This window comes from Tubulanus polymorphus, chromosome 4 (assembly GCF_964204645.1).
Source record: "Tubulanus polymorphus chromosome 4, tnTubPoly1.2, whole genome shotgun sequence".
Classification (NCBI taxonomy): domain Eukaryota; kingdom Metazoa; phylum Nemertea; class Palaeonemertea; order Tubulaniformes; family Tubulanidae; genus Tubulanus; species Tubulanus polymorphus.
In genome coordinates, this window is record NC_134028.1 from 12,756,507 (window position 1) to 12,766,093 (window position 9,587).

Genomic DNA, 9,587 nt, shown 5'->3' on the forward strand with positions numbered 1-9,587 from the left:
ATAAATCATAATTTAGCTGAGTGTGATTTCAAACCATGCATTCCTAAATTTAATAATTTTAGATTAGAAATTAGAAATCATAATGGATATTTAATTGATTTGAATAACTTTCCTGTGATATATGAATTAGTTATCAGATGTAGAGAGTAATTTTTTTGATATATAAATGAATATAACAGTAGGGCCGAGCATATGTTTTGGGTTTGATTTTAAACATGGTAAAGAAATGAGAATTAAACTAAATGATGTAATTACTGATATTAAAAGTAAATCATTTAACAATGCATCAATGATTAATAAAGAAAGTTATAATATAGAAAAAGTAATTGATTTAATTAAAACACCTTTAGAATATTATGAATTAAATGAAGTTGGAATTATTGATGATATTAAAAACATATTATCCAAAATGTATGATAATCATAAAAGTAGTAATGAAATAAATGTTAATAATTATCACTAGAATAACTAAATACTTTGAAGATAGTAATTTCTTTAATAAATAAATGAGTGATAATAAGTGGATAATTACTGGATTATATAATGGTGCCTCCTATCAGTGGGAACTGTTGGTTATTCAATGGTATTAAAAAAAGTATCTAAAATGGGAAGTGTTAATGTTGATAGATTTGATATAAATGATATTTTAAAATTAACGCTAGCAGTTACTTTATCTAATTTGACTATTATTTGGAATTTATTTTATTATTTTTTACTAACGATTATTTGGAAAAACGAAAATATATTCCTCCCACATAAATGCATAATTTTTTTGCTAAATAAATGGCATCTGCAATTATAACTATCATAGGATCGGCAATTGTTAACGCTTTAGCATTTACTGGTGGTGGATATTTATCTAAGCATATTGATAAAAATGGTTCATTGTCAGAAATAAAGACATAATTTAGCATTAGAGAAATACAATAAAGCAGCAGAAGAATATAGAGAAAAGAGACAAAACTATATGGATTATATTAACAAGGAATTATATGATCAGAAGATTTCACATAGAGATTTTCAATCAGTTGATGATGCAATGAGTTTATATAACGCAGTAACCAATAAAGAAAAATTACATCTATACAAACCTAAATTATCAGATTATTATACCCCAAGTAAAGAACAACAGAAATATGAAATAATTTGGATTTTAGGTGGAACTGTTATTGTTATATTTGTAGCATATAAATTTACTAATTAGTAATTTCTTTTCTAAATAAATGGATGATAAAGTTGATAATATTGATATAATTCCTCATGATATAAATAAAACTAAATTAGAATTATATTTGGAAAAACAAAAATTAGAATTTGAAAGTGACTTAAAAATAAAAAAGAAAAAATATTTAAAAAGTAAAATTATATATTATTTTATTATCAGTGGTTCAGTTACAATTAGTTCTGTAATAACATTTTTAGTAATATTCAGTCCATTAACACCTTTAGCTATATCAATTTGCGTGCTAGGATTATCATCAAGTGTTTTAACTGGTATAAGTTCAAAATTAAATATAAAAAGTAATAAAGAAAAAATCAAAACTAGTACAAAAGAAATTAATAAATAAAAAAATACACTAGATTATATAATAAGTTTAAATGGAAATATTACAGTTGAAGAACAAGATAAATTATTAAAAGAATTAATAAATTATTAATTTTTTAATTATATAAATGGGGTTTCCAAAAGCTTTCCAATATAATAAATCAATTAAATATAATATCCCTGCAATAGATTTTAATAAAGATATTTCATGTAGAAATGAAGTTTTAGATTCATTAATTGATTTAGAAATTTATGTTACTGAAACTAATAATTTTAATGTTAAAATGGAAAATATATTTCATGTGTATACAATTAATTTTAAAAATTCAAATGAGGCAAAACAATGGTTATTAAAATCTAATATGAAATATTGTCAGAACCAATTAAATTTTGCAGTTTATTGTGCAACAACAGGGTGCGGTATTAGTTGGAATAGATCATTTAGATAAACCAAGTTTACCATTGATGTTATCACTTTTTAGATTTCATACATATTTTCAAATAAAATTAATATTAGATGAATTAGAATGTTCTTTACCAGGTTCAAAATACTTTAATGAACTAAATAATAATATTAATTTTTCTAAGTTTTATAAAATATGTAATGAATTTAATATTAATTCAAATAATGATTTTAGATCAAAAATTGGAACATTGGGTGGATTAGGAATATTATATACTAAAGAATTTGGAAAAATAATGACAAATACAGATATAAGAACACTAAATTGGAATGAATTACCAAAATATTGTAATAATATACAACAACAAAATAATAATGGTTGGATTAATTTCATTTTAGAAAATAGTGAAGGTTTTACAAAATCAGGCATACAAAGAATAAATCAATCAATTAGAACTTATTTGATTTGTATTTTAGGTGCGCAAGTTGAAACAAGATCACCAATAGTTGGAAATGATAACACTTCATTTGATGCGCAGAAACAATTCAAAGTATTATTTGAAGATTCCATTCATAATGATAAAAATAGATCGATTCCAGAAAACATTGTAAGATATCAAAATTATTTAGATAAATCACATATTAGATTAAATTATTGTATAGGCCCTAATCTATTAATTATTTCTAATGATTTAGTATTAAAGATGGGAAATATAATTGGTTATAATAATCTAATTAAAACTGCAACAATAAATAATTCATTTGGATCGAATGATATAAATAAAAAGATAATTATTGCTCCAAAATTAATGGAAGGTGAAAAAAATAAAAAACATATTCAATCAACAGAAACTAAAACTAAGAATATTAAATTAAATAATGATTCTAAAATAAAAGATTACAATACTACAGAAAATATTCAACATGATATAATTAAAACTAATAATGACAATAAATCCCATGAAAATGCTAAATTAGCTATAACTAGTTTAGGAATTGTAATAGGAGGAATATTATATTTTAAATTTTAATTTTTATAAGATATAAATGGAAGTAGAAGGTGGAGAAAAGTATGAAATGGAAAACATGGGAAATAATTATGATGGGTATATTGATGATGATCCAGGTTTTAATGAAACTAATATTGATAATGACGTTAAAACATCATATAATTCTAATTTAGCAGAGAGTGGTTCTAAAGGACCATCAACAGATGAATTAGATAGAAGAACTAAATCGAGAATGAATTCTGAAAATGAAAATCCAGATTTAGTAAAACAAAATCCAGAATATAATGAATATATTCATAATTTTAAACCTATATTTGAAAGATCTGGGTATGATATCAATGATAGAGGTGCTAGACTTTTAGTACAAGAATTAAAATCATTAGATGGTGAATATTACTATCATTTGAAAGATGATTATTATATTAATATCACTTATAAAAATCAAGATAAAATATTAGCAGAGTCAACTTTGCTTAAGTTAGACCCATCTAGAATTAAAAGAATAAGTAATAGAAATGAAATAGAAAATGTAACATAAGAAGAAATAAATGAAAATAAAAGAGTATTTAAAGAAAGAATTAATGAATTATTTGAAACAATCAATGATAATTTAGAACCAGAAAGAACTTCTGAACAGAATATAACTTCCAAAACTAGTAAACTTAAATCAAATAAAGTACCAATTGAAAAACTTTTACCAAATGGATTACTTGATGCAACAGATCAAGAATTAGAAGATTTAGATATATTTTCTGATAAAGCAATAATAAATTTATTGAAGAAATCGAATTTAAAAAAAGAAATGCATATTTAGAAAAAGAAAAACATGATTTAGAATATAATATAGAATTTAAGAAAGAAGAAATTAAATTATTATTAAAATCATATGATTATAATATTAATAGATTAAAAGTTTAAAATTTTTAAAAATTTGTTGATCAAACCAAATTCTGAAATATCATTTAAAGATAGAATAAAATTATTATTTGAATTAGAAGGTATAACAATTCTTTCAATTCTAACAGCTGTAACTATGGTATTCACAACAATAGGTTTACCTATATCAAATTAATTGAAATCTACACCTACTCCTAAAAAACCTGATAAACCTTCGAGTAATAATAATTCTATACAGGATAAAGTTAAGGATGGTGTAAAGAAATTAGCAAAATATCTATGGGAACTATCTAAAAAATCTGCTGCAGCATTACCCGGAAATTATTGCATCAATTGTTGGTTTTATATTGAAATCTGCAGAGAATATTATTAACTTTGCTGCTGAACATATTATTTTATTTTTAATTACAGTTGTAATTGCAATTATTTTTGGGTTAGTGAATATGATAAAAAATAGATAATTAATTTTTTGTTAAATAAATGAGTGGGAGTTATATAAATCCTTCTAAGAATTCAAGAATATCTAATGCTATTAAAGCAGAACGATCTCATCATATAATTACTCATAATCATTCTAATATTAATCCTGATGAAACTTTATATGTTAGAAACCCGAGATTAACACAAAATACTCTTTATGTTCCAAATAGTATTAATTTATCAGCTGATATAAATGTAACTGGTAATAATAATAATTATGTTGTCGATAATGTTTGAAGATATTTGATTAGAAAATAGAAATAATATGATATTTCAAGGCATCCAATCAGAAAATCAAAATAAATTAAGATCAGGAGCTAATGACGCAATAGTAACTCGTACCGCAGATAATTTGATTAAAAAGATTTATGGAAGCAAATATCAAATTCCATTAGATTTTGAATTGATAAATAATAATGCACCTTTTTATAAATACGCAATTCAAGAAGATATTATATTTGAGATAACTTTTGCTCCTGTTAATGAAATTGTATTATCAAGTGTAATAAAAGATATGGGTTATAAATTATCGAATATATGTTTAGAATATGATACAGTAACTGATGAAAATATTGCTAACACAATTCAAACTCAGTACAATCAAGGATTTTCATTATTATATGATTATATTGATAAATTTAAAACTGTAACTATTAATGCAAATGATGAAATAATTAATGAGAATATTAACTTCCCAAGAAGATCTATTAAAGGTATATTAATATTTTCTACCATTGCAACATATTCTAATGGCGCAATACAGGTCGATAATTATTATAATCCTGAAATAATAAAAGTAGAAATAAATATCGAAGGAATAGCAAATAAGATATTTTGTCAAGGAATGAGAATGATAGATACGTGGCCAGAAATTAGAAAATATTTTATGAATGAAAAAGTAAAATCATCTGAAAATTGTAATATTAATCAAATTGATTATTATACAGGTAATAAATACGCACTATGGTTAGATTTTAGAACAACAGAGGATGATAACTTATTACATGGTTCTGGGAAAAAACTACAGAACACTAAAGATGGAATACAATTATTCATGACAAAGAAAAAAGGAAGCTTAAATTTCAAAATGCACATTTATATTATATCTGACGCGCAATTAAATATTGTAAATTCTCAATTAAATAGTGTTATGTATTAGAATTTTAATTTTAATAAAACTTTTTATAATAAATGGAAGGAGGAATATATGAAATACAAAGTCCAAGTGAAATGATACAAGATATATATTATATAATACCTTATGATGAATACAGTAATTATTTTGGAGAATACTTTAATCAATTCAAATATAGAATAAGTAAAATAGATAATAATATTGAACCTAAAATAGAAGATAATATTGAACCTCAAATAGAAGATAATATTGAATCTAAAATAGAAGATAATGTTATACCTTCTACATCGAATGATGATAAGATTGAACCTGATATCAAAACCAAAAAGACAAATGAAAAATATTGTGACGTATGTAAACAGTATAAAAGTTATAAGAATTTGGCAACTCATCTTAATTCACTCAAGCATAAGAAAAATAAGAATAAGACTATAAATGAATTTAATGATCATAGTGAAATTGATAATGATAATGTTAAAGAAGATAAATATTGTGAAGAATGTGATAAATATACAAGTCGTAGTAATTTTTCAAAGCATAAATTAACTCAAATACATTTGGATAATGTAGAAAGAAATATATGTGAAAAGTGTAATGTTGTTGTATTACCTAAAGATAAAATTAAACATGATAATTCTATTGAACATACAATAAAAGCTATTGATTCAAAACGCCTTTATAGAGTACCAAGTGTATTTTTTGATGTCGAAAATAATAATCATAGGAAATTATATAGATCAATTTTTATCGATTATGTAAGAAATAATCCAAAACAAGTATTATCAGATATAGAAACTAATTGGACACATATAAAAACATTTCCAGGTGATTATTCAGGTATACATTATTTCATAAAATCTAAAAATACAGATTTTTTTACAGAATTGAAAAAGGTTGCTGCTAATGATAATTATGATAATAAAAGTGATAACTTTGATGAAATAATTCAATATTACAGTTATGAAGATTTTTCACAGGATGTTATAAATGAAATGATAAATGATGCAAAAAAATAAATATAAAAATATAAGTGAAGACAAATTAAACCAATATATTTATTTAACTTATGAATTGTATGCTAAGAATTTGAATGCTGTTGATGGTTATCATACTAAACTATTAGGTGAATTTGAAGGTAATAGAAAATCACAAGAATTAAAAGACGCACGGCTCAAATTGTTTTTAGAATTAGAATCGAAAAAGTAATTTAAAATATGAATATAATACCCCTTATGTCTTTATTGTCTTTAGTACTTTTAGTACATAAAGAATAAATCTTTATATTATAAGTAGTGAATAAAATTATTTTTAAGATAACTAAACTACTAAAGAGATAAAGACATAAATATATATATTACTGTTTCAATAATTATATTTATTCATCTGATGGATTTTATATATTACTGTTTCAATAATAATATTTGTTTATCACACATATTTATTATATATTACTGTTTCAATAATGATAAATATCATAGATTTATCATATATAAAAATTATTTATATATTTATTTTTCTATGTTCTAATAAAATAAAGATATATTCTTTATGTACTAAAAGTACTAAAAGTACTAAAGATAATAAAGACATAACAAACACACATAGATTTATTATATATATTTTATTCAGTAATAAATATCATAGATTTATTTATCTCACAGATTTATTATATATATTTGATTCAGTAATGATAAATCTATGTGTGTTTGTTATGTCTCTATTGTCTTTATTGTCTTAAGTAGTTTAGTAGTTTTAAAAATAATTTTATTTTTAAAGTATTGATATAATAAAGATATATTCTTTATGTACTAAAAGTACTAAAAGTACTAAAGATAATAAAGACATAAAAAATACACATAAATTTATAATATATATTTTATTCAGTAATAAATATCATAGATTTATTTATCTCACAGATTTATTATATATATTTGAGTAATTAGGAAATGGCGTTTTCAGATCAGAGGTCGAAGGTCGACCACTCATCACCACAAGTAATTTTTTTCCTAATAAATGGAAGATAGAAAAGCATTCTTAGCAACAATATATAACAGAATAAAACCAGCAAAAAAACAATTTGAAATAAAAAAGTTAATTGATGTTACAAAAGAAATTGAACATAAAATATTGAAATTAGAAAAGATAAAAACTAAATATGGAGAGAAAGTATCAGCGAATTTAAGTTACTGTAATGTTAGTACATCGCGAGAATTTAAAGTATTTTTACCTGATAAATGGGTTTCATTGAGTACAGAGGAATTAAAAGATTTAGAAGGATTTAAAATAATCTATCATGAAAAAAGTGAAGACGGTCATCATGATTTAGAAATTGTTGATTAAATAAAAATCTATAAAATGTAATAGGCCCTATATCATTTATAAAAATATATTAATGCAATTGATATAATGTATTTATATACATGTATCTACCCTAGATACACTTTTTTCCAAAATACTAGCTTAGTCAGAATCAACATGGTTGACTGGCGGCCATTTTTGTTTGCTGAAATCAGCATTTTTTACTTATTTTTGAAGTTTTCAAGGGAAATATTGAGGACACTCTGCTTGATCTATCAGATTGCATTCCTGAAGGGTGCGTCAGCATGAGAGAGATTTTGGGTCAATCGGATGCAACATGGCCGTCCTGAGTTTCAAGGTCACATGAGCAATTGTAATTTAAAACATAACCAATACATATTCTTCAGATTATTCTCGGGTCGAAATTCAATATTATGATGTAGTGCAAAGTTGCAGATTATGTCCCTATGAACATGTACATCAAGTTTTACAGGGATGCATTATTCATCATGGCCACCAGGCAGTGCTAAATATCAATGGTTGAAATTAACCGTAATAACTTTTGAAAGCAGTTTAGTATTACTAGTATATCATAAAGAATATATAAAGTTTAAAGGTCATACCTTTTTCGATATGCTGCCAGGCTGAGGCGATGTTTAATATACATACAATATAATAGTGCACTTCCCGAGTTTCAATGTCACAATTTTGATATCCCTACCCAGGTAGCTTACTTTCAAAAAGGTTAATTTAAATAGCTCAAGTACCTGAACAAGTAGTGCCTCCCACTTTGACTGTGCACGTATGTTTTATATAATTTGACGGGTCATGTATTCAAATTGGTCAATTAAGGGAAAAAATGATACCTTGTTTCTCCGCTCTACCTAGCTTAAAGTTAATTTACCCTGCAGCCTATCTACCCAGTACATTATTTTTCTAATCACTATCAGGCATACAATTATAGACCCTGCAGCTATAGAAATGAACTGATTACAAATTTTATTGGAATTTACACTATTTCCCGGCAGCTGCAGAGAAACTAAGTATCATTTTTTAACCTAAACCAAATATAGAAATGAATGAATTTTCTTTCTTTTAATAGGCAGAATGAAAACACGAAGGCGCTGGTCATCGGAAGAAGATAAAATATTTCATACGATCTTGCATTCGTTTCAACAGAATGCCTAATCGTGAACTTTTGGACGAAGCCACTAAAATGCTGACAAAGAAAATTATAAAAAAGAGAAAGATTCCAAATAAACTTATAATGATGTATAATCCAAGTGTTTGTGTTAAATTCACACGCTTTACCCAAATATCGATTTGATTTTTCTAGGAACCGTATACACATTAGACTGCGCTAAACTTGGATAATTTCCTAATTATTGATGTATAGACAAACATGAGATCAAAATTGAACTGATCCCGATTAGCCAATGATAACAATTGAAACCTATTCAATTCTCAACCCCTTCTGACAAAGTTTGATTTAAACTTTGTCAGATGGGGTTGATATAGGTTTCGATAATACAAGACATAGTGGAATTAGGATTAAGGCCTACGTGTATGCGCAAGCACTCTTCGATTTTGAAGGATAAACTACATGTATATTGATGACTATGCTGAGTTGATTTTGTAATTTGGTGAATTCAAAGGAAGGAACAGTGCAGGAACATCCTCACATTGCCAAACGTTTCCATGTGGATATGCAGCGGCACTTGAATATGCCATATTACATGAATCCATACATCCCTTCCATTCTCTTGGATTATGCCAATGCAGTACCGTGAAAACAGAAAAAAAAATTATTTCACAGGA

The 9,587-nt window shown here is 24.8% G+C and overlaps 1 protein-coding gene across 1 annotated transcript in view; it reads left to right on the top strand.

Moving 5' to 3' along the window:
- The window catches only part of LOC141903571 (large ribosomal subunit protein eL38), a 134,336-nt gene extending 125,340 nt beyond the window's left edge, over positions 1 to 8,996 (top strand). The window contains exon 6 of the mRNA XM_074791750.1: positions 8,872 to 8,996. The gene's annotated coding sequence lies outside the window, so the exon portion shown is untranslated. The remainder of the gene's footprint in view (positions 1 to 8,871) is intronic.
- Positions 8,997 to 9,587: the final 591 nt, after the last annotated feature.